The sequence below is a fragment of the Rhinolophus sinicus genome, chromosome 3 (genome assembly GCF_057876585.1).
Source record: "Rhinolophus sinicus isolate RSI-liver-muscle chromosome 3, RSI-T2T, whole genome shotgun sequence".
Classification (NCBI taxonomy): Eukaryota; Metazoa; Chordata; class Mammalia; order Chiroptera; family Rhinolophidae; genus Rhinolophus; species Rhinolophus sinicus.
In genome coordinates this window covers 140,974,993-140,988,065 of record NC_142503.1, presented here as the reverse complement: position 1 = coordinate 140,988,065, position 13,073 = coordinate 140,974,993, and the positions used below count along the sequence as shown (strand labels likewise).

General features: G+C 37.3%; 1 long non-coding RNA gene across 1 annotated transcript in view; it reads right to left on the bottom strand.

Annotated features, from left to right (window-relative positions):
- Positions 1-12,703, bottom strand: part of LOC141570592 (uncharacterized) — a 47,949-nt gene extending 35,246 nt beyond the window's left edge. Inside the window, exons 1-2 of the long non-coding RNA XR_012494762.2 lie at positions 12,583-12,703; positions 6,520-6,576 (exon numbers count right to left, since the gene is read on the bottom strand). This is a non-coding gene — a long non-coding RNA (uncharacterized LOC141570592). The remainder of the gene's footprint in view (positions 1-6,519; positions 6,577-12,582) is intronic.
- Between the last annotated feature and the right edge of the window lie 370 nt (positions 12,704-13,073).

The window sequence follows — 13,073 nt, the reverse complement described above, 5'->3', positions numbered from 1 at the left end:
AACACCAAATCTCTTTGTAATTCTCTGTCTAGAGGAAACAGCTATGCACATGATGAACTTAATTTTAAATAAAATTAGAAAAAAATGAACTTAAATACAGTGGTACCTCGGTTTTCGAACGTCTCCGTTGACAAACATTTCGGTTTACGAACACTGTAAATTTATGAATTTATGGTATCATTAGATAATAAAATTCATGCTAAATTTGCAGTTTTAGGAGTTGATTTTAAAGGTCTGGAATGGATTAATCCATTTTGCATTACTTTCTGTGGGGAAACAGCACCTCGGTTTTCGAACGTTTGAGAACTCCAATGGTATTCCAGAACGGATTACATTAGAAAATCGAAGTACCACTGTAAAAGTATCTAAGACTGACATTGTAGGGCAAGTCCAGTTCCCAGTAAAAAGCAAGATATTCCCTTCAAGAATAGCCTTCAAAAATAAAACTCATGGATCTGACCACTATAGTGTGTTAACGTAACTTCATAGGAATACCATCCAATAGTTCAAGAGAATGTAAAAAGACACTACTTCAGATGTTTTTGGATACATAGGTTCTTTGTGAAATTAGAATAATATAAAAAATACTCAGATTCCCATCACTTAGGGCACTAACAGTAATAGTTAAATAAGGTTTGATGGCTAAAGACTCACAGGACCCAAAATGACAATCCTTGTAAATCTACAGTGTGTTGCCAGAAAAGGACACAATATAGCAACAGCATTAAAGTAAGGATGTGCACCACAGCCAAAGCGCCTGCCTCACAACAAAGAGTCCAGGGAAGCCAAGCCCAAGCTCCATTTCAGCTAATGCAATCCCCCACCCACACAAGTTGTACAGTTTGTGCAAGGCCCTGGATTTTTGGAGTTAATCAGTCATCCCTAATCAGTCAGATGATTTATGATGTTAGTGAGGTCAACTTTTAGCTTGATCCTCATTTTCTGAGAGAATCATAATGTCGATATAGTGTGTTAGAATATTACCTGGTTGTACTAGATCTCGGTCCCACCTGACCAGACTGACAATACATGGGGAGTTCAAGTATCTTTGAGGTGATAGAGTAAATACGTAGTGTAGACCATAACACATGAAGGCAAATTGTTGTTCCTCTCCCTGACAACTGATAATGAGAGCAACACATTTTCTGTGGGATTCTGTGGGGTGAACTGGCTCACTTCTCATTATCTGTCTCTGCAGATAGCAGGTTTCTGCGTCCTATACCTTGCTATCTAGATCAGATACCACTCCGCTAGCTGTCTTATCCTCCAAAAATTTGTGGACAGCTCTTACTGTTTTCTTTCTTCCCTTCCCTTAGTCCTTACGGATTTTTACCTTGTTATTCTGCTACTATCACTTCAGGGCAGTTTCCAGGAAAAGTCAAGATAAATGATTAATTCACTTCAGTCACTAATTATGTGGAAGTCTTTAGATGGTTAATTCTAAGTAGCATGATAAATCAGGAAATTGAGAGGGCCCCCAAAATCTCTATGAGATTTTATAGGAAGTTGGGAACCCACAGCTTTGTCTCATCAAACTCAGGATGTAAAAACCCAAAGCAGCTGTAAAAATACCAAGGCTGGGAGTAGGGCAAGGTAAGTGAAGTACTCACCTTGGGCACAAAATTGAGGGGGTCCAAAACCCTCAGTAATCCAGATAAAGAATGCTTTAATGCAGTCTTACTAATTAAAGTTAGTTAATAAAATTAACGAAAAACCCATGATGAACAAAATACTGCATTTTAAAGACAGGATCAGTAGTGCTGGTGTTTCTTTTGCCTCGGGCTCCAATAGGGCTGTGTAGGACACCACTGCACACAAGCTTTAAGGTGAAGTGGAAGTAAATCATCCCCTACACTCTCTGCAGCCCAGCTTCAAATCCTCTGGATAGCCCAGAAAAATCTCTAGCCTGAAATTGGATGAAGATGATACCTCACTGTGGATACTCCCAGGTGCCTGAAAAATCAAAATTCTTTGAAGAAAGATAACATCCATCTAGACTTCAAATTATTTCTAAAACTAAAGTTTTATGTACAAATCCTACACTACCAAAGATAGACAGATGCAAGAGGAGAAAAGACCTCTTCAGCAAAACAACATTCAACAGAAACATATGCACAGGGACTCCCGATATCAAATTATGAGACACAGACGATAGTGTCATTCCACAAAGAAACCCGATACCCATTAGCAGTCACTCCCCATTTCTCAGCGAGGCCCTAGGCCTTCATTAATCTACTTTCTGTCTCTATAGATCTGTCTATTCTGGACATTTCACAGAAATGGGATCCTACAATATGTAGTCTTTTGTTACGGGCTTCTTTCACACAGCAAAATATTTTCAAGTTTCATTTATTTTGTAACTCTCATCACTACTTCATTCCTTTTATGGCTCAACAATATTCCATTGTATGGATATTCCACATTTTATTCGTGGGTTATTTCCAACATGTGAGTTATTTCCACATTTTGACAATTATGAATAATGCTGCTATGGACATTTGGGTACAAGTTTTTGCATAGACACATGCTTTCATTTCTCTTGGGTACAGGAGTGGAATTGCGAGATCATATGGTAATGCCACATATGACTTACAGAAAAAAAGGGTTACACTAAAAAAAATACAAATAAAAATAAACCCACTAATAAATCAGTGTATGATTTGTATGATTCATTTGTACAATCATCTGTATGATTGTATTATGGTTTAAAAAGACAATGAAAAAGATCTAAGTGAAAAGTAGCTCAAAAAAAGGAAAAAATGTAGCGAATGAAAGAAACAAAGTAGCACACATGCAAAGACAAACTAAAGAGATTAGAACTCAGTCCTGAAGGAGGAAAGCTGAGGAAATCACAAAATCAAAATTTTCAGTAAAAAAATCTTGACCAATCTATTACCTTCCGATTTAGTCACTAATTTTCAAAACACTCCAATAAGAGTACAATCTTGATTTTAAATAAGATACTTTAAAAACCTAATAACAAAATACCATGGGAAGCATGAACTCTGTTGCTTTTACAAAAAAGCAGTGAACATATATGAATGTTAATACCTATTAGTGGGAAACTACCATATGCTAGGCATCATCCTAGGTACAAAACATGCTTTATCTCATTTGACCTTTCTAACAAACTTCAAGATAGATATTATTTTCCATATTAAAAAAGAAAGAGAAAATAAAGGTTAAGTGCTCATGCTCAAGTCTCTCCTATTTGAACAAAACTTTCTCTCTCCAATCACGTAATTCCCGAGCTACCTCTCATTTCTCACACCCCTATTTTCAGAGTGAAATTTCATGAAAGGTTTGCTTATATTTCCTATATCTATTTTCTTACCATCTACTTCAATCCACTTATACCAGAAGTTTCCCCACAACATTGTCTGAAACATCAACAAAGAACTCCAGAGTCCCAGTGGCCACTTTCTAGACTTTCTCTTGGAACGTTCTTCCCTTGGTTCATCCTCTAGGGTAGGGTTCAGCAAATTATGGCCTGAAAGCCAAATCTGAACTGCCACCTGTTTTTAACATCCTGTGGGCTAAAACTGGTTTATGCATTCTTTAATTTAAAAAAAATCCAAAGAAGTATATTTCATGACACATGAAGATTGTATAGAATTTATATTTCAGTGTTCATAGATAAGGTTTTACTGGGATACAGACATGTTTATACGTTTACATGTTGTCTATGGTTGCTTTTGTGCCGGAATGGCAGAATTGAGTAGTTGCGTCACAGACTTTATGTGGTGCTATCATTGCTTCACACCAATGCTTGCCACTGTGAATCACACTCTTAACAGTTATAACTTGACAGTGTTTCAAGTGCCTTATGTATCACGGTGTCTGTGGTATTTTTTTTTATGTGTACCTATCATGTCAAAACCAGAAAAGTGGACTTCAAACATCATGCTTCTAAGGCACAGTGGAGAGTCGATTATTTTGATCAAATTAGATGGCAAACCATTGTGTTTATTGTACAGTAACATTATATAGCTGTGCTAAAAAAAATACAATATATGTTGACATTACCAAACTAAGCACTGGTCACAATATTCCCAGCTCACAGGAGCGAAATGGTCAGAAAACTTAGAAAAATGTAAAATGGGACATCTCATCACAGCAAAACTTATTCACAAAAATAAAATAATGGCAATAAGGCTTCAATTAAAGTAAGTTTTCTACTGGCTCATTTGTTAGCCAAGCAAAGACAGCTACTGACTGATTGTGATTTAATTAAATCATGTCTAATTGCAGTAGCTGAAGAAACACGTCCAGAGAAAACAAACCTGTGGGTAGTAGAGTTATTGGGGTTATCACTTTGTGAGGGGTGTAAATGTCTAATTATTATGTTGTTTTGTACACCTGAAACTAAAAAAAAAGAAAGAAAGAAAAAGAAAATCCTAAACTTGTTAAAAACTATTAGCCCTTTGGTGTGAAGAGTTGCTCTAAGAGTTGAGGACATTGGAACATCAATTAAGCAAAAAGCGAATTATTTTGAGTGGTTTTCCTTAGCTCTTGATGGGTCAACAGATGTTAACTGATACTGTTCAGTTATTGATTATTCTAGGCGTCAATGCTGAGTTTAAAATGACTGAAGAATTGTATGAATATTCCAATTTGCCCTCCCACAAAGCAGTTCAACGTCTTAGCAATGGTAAAGTTTTGATTGAAATTTTTTGGGCTCAGGCTGAGACTGAAATTTTTCTGAAGGAGAACTGCCTTCAACTACTATTATCTAACACTAAATAAATTGATACTGTTTCTTAATAAATTCAACCTAAAATTACAGGGCAAAAACAGTGCTTATGTGCAAAACTCATAACATGGTCAAGTCCTTTCGATGACAACAAATGCTGTTTCAATCCCAAGTCATATCAAACTGCTTTATACACAGATATGTTTTCTGAGCTTGAACTACAGTTCCAGCAGCTTTTTAAACTTGATGTAAGTACAAAGGAATTTCCATTTCAAAATCCATATAACTGTGCAACTTTGGAGTTTCTACCTAATTTTCAATCTAAAGTGATTAATCTGCAATGCAATGACATGCTAAAAATCAACTATGAAGGCAAGAATATATTCTCTCTTCCTCGTCACTTAAATCAGACAAAGTCATAAAATTTTCCTGACTTTCTTCTCTATTTTTTTCTAATTCCTTTATGCTGGAACTGACACCTTTCTTCTTATATTATCCCAGAAAATGTTTAAACATATAAAACACTTTAATATGCATGAGAACCACCTAGGAGACTTGCTAAAATGCAGATTCTTGAACCCTATGACCAGAGATTCTGATTTAGCAGGTGGTCTCAGACCATTTTAAAAGAAGTACTGACATAGAACATACCACATTGCAATTTGTATTGTAATTTTTATGCACAGGTTGTATCTTTTTTGTAAACTTCCTGAAGTCAGGGCCAATTTTTAAAAATTAATGTCCGAGTCCTCCTCACCACCTCACACTTAGTAGGTACTCCAAAGATGTTATATAGTTATACAAAGTAAAGGAGGGAAGGAGGGAGGGAGGAAGTGGATTCATGTCATGCCAGTTTTATGCTGATAAATAGCATTGCCAGCCATGGAGTTTCATGAGGTGGTCTCGCTATACTTATTTTTTTCATAATAAGTGCCAGATGGGTACTAGACTAGTCAGGAGGATCACCTCCTAAATTATATAAATATCTAACCACTGTGCTGTACACCTGAAATTAATATAAAATAATATTGACTGCCAACTATAATTGAAAATTTATAAGAAGGGATTAAAAACTATTTATGTTATAAAAAAGGAAAATAGTTATTGATATTCAGGCAATGTTCCCAAGGATAAATTAGACTGGACCAAAAGAATGCCATATTTAGGATATTTGTGTTCTAAGTATTCAATGGAAAATTCCCTTGGGGTTCTCATTCTTTTACCTTAGTCTTCCCTAAAGGACCAAAGTGCTTATTAAAACTAGTAAAGAAATGCCTACATACATATTCCAGATCCAATACTCAAATAAATAACCATATTACATGTCTAATAGGCAATATTAAAAGCTTGCATTTCCTCAGTGGATCAGTGTGTGGGGCTCTGGCTTTTGCCAAAGGCTTAACAAAAGACGTGTAGATACACATCACAATTCTTGCAATGTCACTAGTCATTAAGGTACAGATTTTAGAGAGCAACAGTCTGCGATGTATGGACAAATTTGTAGAAGTGTCTGCCTACAAACAAGGAAGATAATCAAGATGGAGATGTGGGTAGCCACAAATTAAACACTCGATACTCTTCTCATGAAACAACTCCAGAAGGGGAAGTAGGAAGTTATTTTAGAGTGGGAACCTGAATTTGGAGAATTAGGTAGTCAGGAAGGCCTCAAGTGAAATGAACAGTAAGAAGGAGCTTCTATTATTGTGGAAAGTTCTTACAAGAAAATCATTGAAAACCCTTCTCTACCCAGCAGAGCTTTGGGGACTCTGAAATGTGTTTATGCAAATATCAGCAGTCACCTAATGAAAAAGAGATATACTACTTACCTCACCCACAGTTGTTTCCTGCTATAGTGTTTCCGTGGCTGATGTGTCCAAAGCAACCTGCAAGAAAGATGGCAAAATAAACACAATAAAAATGTATTCTCCTTTCTATTTAAATGAATCCCCAGAACTATACACTGGTACAATATGGGTCAGTTTACTGGTCTGGGAACTCGTTTGCTTTGGTTTCAGTCAATCTCCCTGGAATTTACTTTACATCGGGTTCCACCCCGAGGTCCTTCCCCAGTGCAGAGATGGCTGCTTGAACGAGCTCAGGGAAAACGGCTTCATTGCTACTAACACATAGAGATAACTCAATTTTCCACTCGCAGATGATCACCCTGGGGTCCTTTATAAACTTAACTGTCTCATCATATAGACTTTTTATCCAACCACAGAAGCTGAATTAGTATTTTTCTAAATTAATATAGTTATTCCTCTATTGTAAATCCCCTGTATGGTAGATAGGGATTATTAGCCTAGATTTAAAGACAAAACTGAGGCTCAATGAGATTAACTGACCTGCTCGAGGTCACACGATCCAAGGTGAAAAAGACAAGAATCCAGGTCTTCCAACATCCAGTCCAATGCATGTGACCCTACACCATTCTGTCTCTAATGAAATGAGCTCTGAGCTGCTAAACTTACCTTCAGGACTAGCCACTGCAGGAGGTCCGTATTATAAAGGACAGCTATCACACAGCTGAAGAAAATAATTATTGGCAAAACCAGTGGGTAGAACCAGAAACAGTTGTATAGTTTTCTCAGTGGGTTATTTCTTTAAAAAAATAAAAAGAGTTGCCATTATGCTTAGTATAGTAAAATTTTAAATTACTCTAGCACCCCTTCTCTTTTTCCTGTGACCTCATTCTTTTTCTCCATCAGTTCTGAGGCTGAACTTGCAGTTCTGAGTAAAATTAGCCAGTTTGGATGGGTATGTTTATACCTTGCTATTCAAGGTATAGTGCATGGGTGATGGATGGATAGTCTGGGTATCATTTGAGAGCTTGTAAGAAATGCAGACTGTGGGCCAGTTTCTCACCCCAGATTTGTTGAATCAGAATCTACATTTTAGCAAGATTTCCCAAGTGATTCATGCGCACACTTACGTTTGAGAAACACTATGTCAGTACATATTTGCTGATGTGTGTGAATATCATTCTGAAAAGGGGTGTCATACTAGCATGTTCATTAACAACCAAAAAAATACAAAGTCTGCTTCAATAAATGAATAGTGTGAAATGACAGAGATGATCAGTAGGTGAAAAGATATGTGAAAGTCAAAATGTTGGAGTTAGGTCCATGCTAAATCACCTAGTCCAAATGATTGTGATATTGAAATCATGCTGGTTATCATATTAAAACATACAACTTTCAATTCAAATCATTTTCTCAGCAGCACAAGCAAAAAATATGGGAAAACTTTCCATTTTCGTATCTCCTTTATAATCACAGAACAAGAGAATTTTATCACCTGTAAAGGAACCTAAAATCACCTAATCACACATTTCTCTGCCCTGGCTATATATTAAAATTATCTGAGGCGCTTTTAAAACTTGTGGGAGCCCCAGCTCCAGACGTTCTGATTTAATTATCTAGAATAGGGGCCTGAGCTCTCTATGGTTTAAATATGCAGCCAGGGTTGAGAACCACTAAGGATCCAAACCGCTCATTCTTTAGATCAGGAAATTGGGGGTTTAATTAAAATGGTACCAATATAGCATATTTAAGTATTCATAAATAAGTAATGATTTCTAAAAGGAAATTTATTGACCAAGTGAGGCTTACTTAGACAATTGTTCTCTCTCTCTCTCTCTCTCTCTCTCTCTCTCTCTCTCTCTCTCTCTCTCTCTCTCGGAACTAAAGGTCTTAATTGCTCCTGGCATTAACTCTGTGAACATGGGTTGACCTTTGGGTTAACCTTTCTAACCTTTCTTTGAAAGAATGACCAGTCAACTATTTACCTACAGGAGTTGACTCATGGGCACTCGTGTGTTTATTCAAAAGAATAAAACTTGAGGTAATATAGTTGACTCCCACTTTTTAACTTTCTTTTATCAGAACTTTCATATACATTCAAACAGTTGGAAGCACTACTCTAAGGAGCTTACAAAATTAAAGACCACACAAGGATTAAAATCTGAGAAGCAGACAGGTGCTAAGGTGATTTTTTTTAATGGCCACACCTTCTTTGACACACCTCCCTCCAAGACTGGGGTCTATTCCCTCCCCTTGACACTAAGCAGGCTTGTGCTTGCTCTAATCAACAGAGCAGAGCTCAGCAAACCTTTTCTGTAGAGCCAAATAGTAAATATTTCAGGCTTTGCAGACCATATGTTCTCTGTGACAAATACTCAACTCGGCATCATAGCACGAAAGCAGCCTTGATGATTCAAATGGACATGGCTGTGTTCCATTAACGTTTTATTTACAAAGACAGTGGCAGGCTGGGTTTGGCATGAGGCCATAGTTTACTGATCCCTGCAAAAGAGTATGGAAGAAGTGACGCTGTGTGATTTCTGAGACTAGATCATAAAAGGCCCCACAGCTTCCAGCTGGGGCTCCTGGAACACACTCTCAGGAAGCTCCCTCTCGGAACTTCCTTAGCCATCACCCTGTGGGAAGCCCAGGCCAGAGAGAGAGGCACCATTCGGTGCCCTGGGCAACAGCCCCTGCTGAGCCCAGCCTTCTTGTCATCCCAGCCCGGGTGCCAGCATGAGTGAAGAAGCTTCCAGACGATTCCAGTGTCTAGCCTCCAAGTCACCACTCAGCACTGAGTCTTCCTGGCTAAGGCTATGGACATGGTGGAGCAGAAACAAAACATTTCCATCATGTCCTATCTGAATTCTGTGAGAATAAAGGAACTGTTGTTGTTTTCACATTGCTTAGTTTGGAGGTGGTTTGTTATGCAGCAATAGATAACTAGAACGGAGGCTGATTAAAAAAACTCCAAGAGCACATGTGAAAGGCTAAAAATCTCAGCAAAGGAAGTATGAGTTAAATAATTCCAATGAAAATATTTATGCTTTTTTTTGCAAAGCAATTTATGCTCATAAGTCATAAATTTAAAGAAACTTGTAATGTCTTATTCATATGAATAATATGAACATTCTAGAGTAATACATGAAACATAGTAGCCAATCAATTTGGGATTGTTCTATTACAACAGCTTTATGGTTGCTTGATATAATAAATCTAGTCATTAAATATTTATTTTATTGAAAAAGTAAGCAATTAGGATGAGCTAATTTAGTCTAACTGGCCAAACCAGTTTCTGTGTATGTGTAGAACGCCGAATGCTCAACTATGCCATGATTTCAGACACCTTGTCGGGAATAGTAAACAAAATTTTTGAAGCTAGTCTATACTAGAAAAGCTTTCCAACTTAAGATGTGATCTATGCTATTAGTTATGTGTAAGTTATTATAAAATCTACTCTACTAGATATTCACTAATGCTGAACTTCAGGAATATATTGGTCAACAATTTGGAAACAATTTGGCTATGTGTTTAACTTCCCTCCTGAACAAGCAACCATACCAATGAAGGGTTTCTGGGAGGCTATGCTGATAGGGGACTGTATCAGGAATGTCCTAAGAGGCACAGAGTTCAGGTTGAAGCAAATCAGGTACTCTGAGACACAAATAAAATCAAATCCAGCACAAAAGAGACAAAAACCAGGCATGAGATAAGGGTACCATCTTAACCCACCAACACAGAATGAGTATTTGTAAGAGAGACTAAAAATTCATCGGACATATTTCAAGAGTTACTGGAGCATACCTGCAGGGACTTTTTCTAAAGAAGTAAAAGGGTTCTGAGTGTGTGGAAGTTTTACACACACACACACACACACACACACACACCACCACCACCACCACCACCACCACCACCAAGCAATGCTTGGGACACCAACTGGATGTCCTATGATTCAACTCAATTCTGGCACTACCTGGATGGAGATAGCAACAGATTCCAAAGGTAAAGGGCTCAATTCCACAAGACCATCCTCCACTTTAGAAGCCAATTGCAAGGCCAGGTTAATAGCTGTGATTCTGACCAAACAGCTATAGTTTGGGGAGGTCCCATAGTCCCCTCCTTGGACTTCAGGTGCTAGTCGCAAATCCAGGTTGTTACCTGTACTTCTGACCGATCGGCTATAAATCAGGTTCCCATAATCTCCCACCCCTTTGGATTTGATTAATTTGCTAAAGTGACTCACAGAACTCCAGGAAACATTTACTTATGTTTACTGGTTTATTCTAAATGGATGTGGTAAAGGATACAGACGAACATCCAGATGGAAGAGATGCACAGGGCAAGGCATGTGGGAAGGCGGAACTTCCGTGCCCTGCGTGGGCACACCACTCCCGCAGCACCTCTGTGTGTTCACCAACCTGGCAGCTCTCTGAACCCTGTCCTTTTGGGTTTTTATGAAGACTTCGTTACACAGGCATGATTGTTAAATCATTGGCCGTTGGTGACCAATTCAACCTCCAACCTCTCTCCTCCAGTCCCTCCTGTAGGGGCTTCCTACAGGTAATTCATAAACCATCAAAAATACCTAACAGAATGTTTAAAAATAGATTGTGTCCTATATTTAATATTTAGAAGAAAAGCTTAAGGTGTATGCAGGCCACTTAATCACTGTGTATCTTTGCCGACAGGCCTCTGATGGATACATTTGCCATTGATAATCTACTTGTTTAAACCACCACTGTTTTAGTGCTCACACTTTGAAGAGTTCTGTTCTTCCAGAAGATAGTATTGTAAGTGCCACATTTCATTTCCATGTAATCTTTTGGTACTGGCTCTCTTGAATTGTTTAAAGTCATTTTAGACAGCATTTATTATCACTTGGGATCCAATTGTACTGAGTTATCAGTTCTTTGAAGGAATAAATTTTGAGGAGGTGTGGGAGAAAGGAATACATTTTATAAAATGTTGCAATGAATCTCACAACTGGCCTTTGACTAGTTGGCGCTTTAAGTATACTTTTTAAATTTTGTAGTATACAGCTAAGGTCCATCTTGGAGGCTGGCTACTATAAAGTCTTCCTTTATAACTCACTCTTTTTTCCTTCCTTTCATGAGCAATTTCACGTAATCACTTTATCAGTTGAACTGAAGATCAGGTCATGTTACAAAAAAAAGTGTTATAGTTTTTGTCTATCGTTTTTGTTGAAATTTCATTGAATCCATAGATCAATGCATGAAAAATGGATATAGAATACAGTATTATAGTATGACATCTTTTGATCAAGCCTTTATACATCTGTTAAGTTTTATATTTTTCTTTATATTCTACTTTCTGTTGGGATTTGCTGTTATTGCTGTTTTGACTCGAGATTGTAATAATATTACCTATGATATTTTGAACCGGTTTTGGTTGGAATATAACAATACTATTGATTTTTATACATTTTGTAATGGCTATTTTATTGAATGCTCCCATTATTTCTAATAACTTTTAAGTTGATTCCCTTAGGTTTTCCATGTGTATTATAATGTCATCTGCACATAATTATAATTTTGCCACCTCTTTTTAAAAAATATTTAGACCTTTTATTTTGTTCCTTCGACTGATTATACTGTCCATCAAACAGTTATCATTTTTACAAGAAAAACCTGGAACTAAGAAGAGTCCTCTGAATTGGCAGAAAATAATATATAGGAAAACTATTTTACACATTTTATTATTTAGACTGAGGTGTAAATGTTGTATGATGTTTTCAAACTATCTGCCCCAAATGCTTTGAACCAAAACTTGCTACATAAAAAGCTTCCCAGAATTTGAGTTTGTTTAAATATCCCATATCCACATTGCTCTGAAAGAACTTACAACAGAGTCTGGCTTCCGGATGGCAGCCTGACTTTTTCCTTAATTACCATTTCAGGCAAAGGTTCAAGGCAGACTTTTCGTGGGACTTTAGACATATCATTTTCCCAAGGAGTTTATTACATAATAAATGTTGGATCAGAAAAACAAGAATCACACATGTAAAGATAAATAAGAACACAGCCTCTGAAAATCCAGAATACAGAGCACGACACAAAAACAACTTACCGGGAGGAGGAGAAGGAAAGACAAGGAGTAGGAGACAGCTGTCAGAGGAATGCTACCTCCTTTGTCAGGCATCGGCCCCCGTTCTTTAAAAACAGTTGTTGAGCCATGACACTCGGACACTCTGTCAGATTTTTTGCATAGGAAATGCTTATGAGTAGCAATCTGGTGGGAAGGGGAAGCTAGACTTGTCCTAACTTAGTGCTGCTTCTGCGTAGTAAACACACTGTTTACTTAGATTGCATGTTATACAACAACAACAATAAAAATAACGTTTTCTAAAAGTGGTTTTATTTATAATTTATAAGCCTTTTTCTTGTATATATGAATGATGATTCTGGAGGGGGAATAGGTGGTTTATGAAAACTGGTGGGGGGAGCTAAAACTCTCCTAGGCCATTCCTTCGTGTTGCTCATCAATAAAGCTCTGTCCTAAATCGTATGAAAGTATAAAATTTAAAAGATACAATTCTTACCTTCAAAAATGCACAGTCC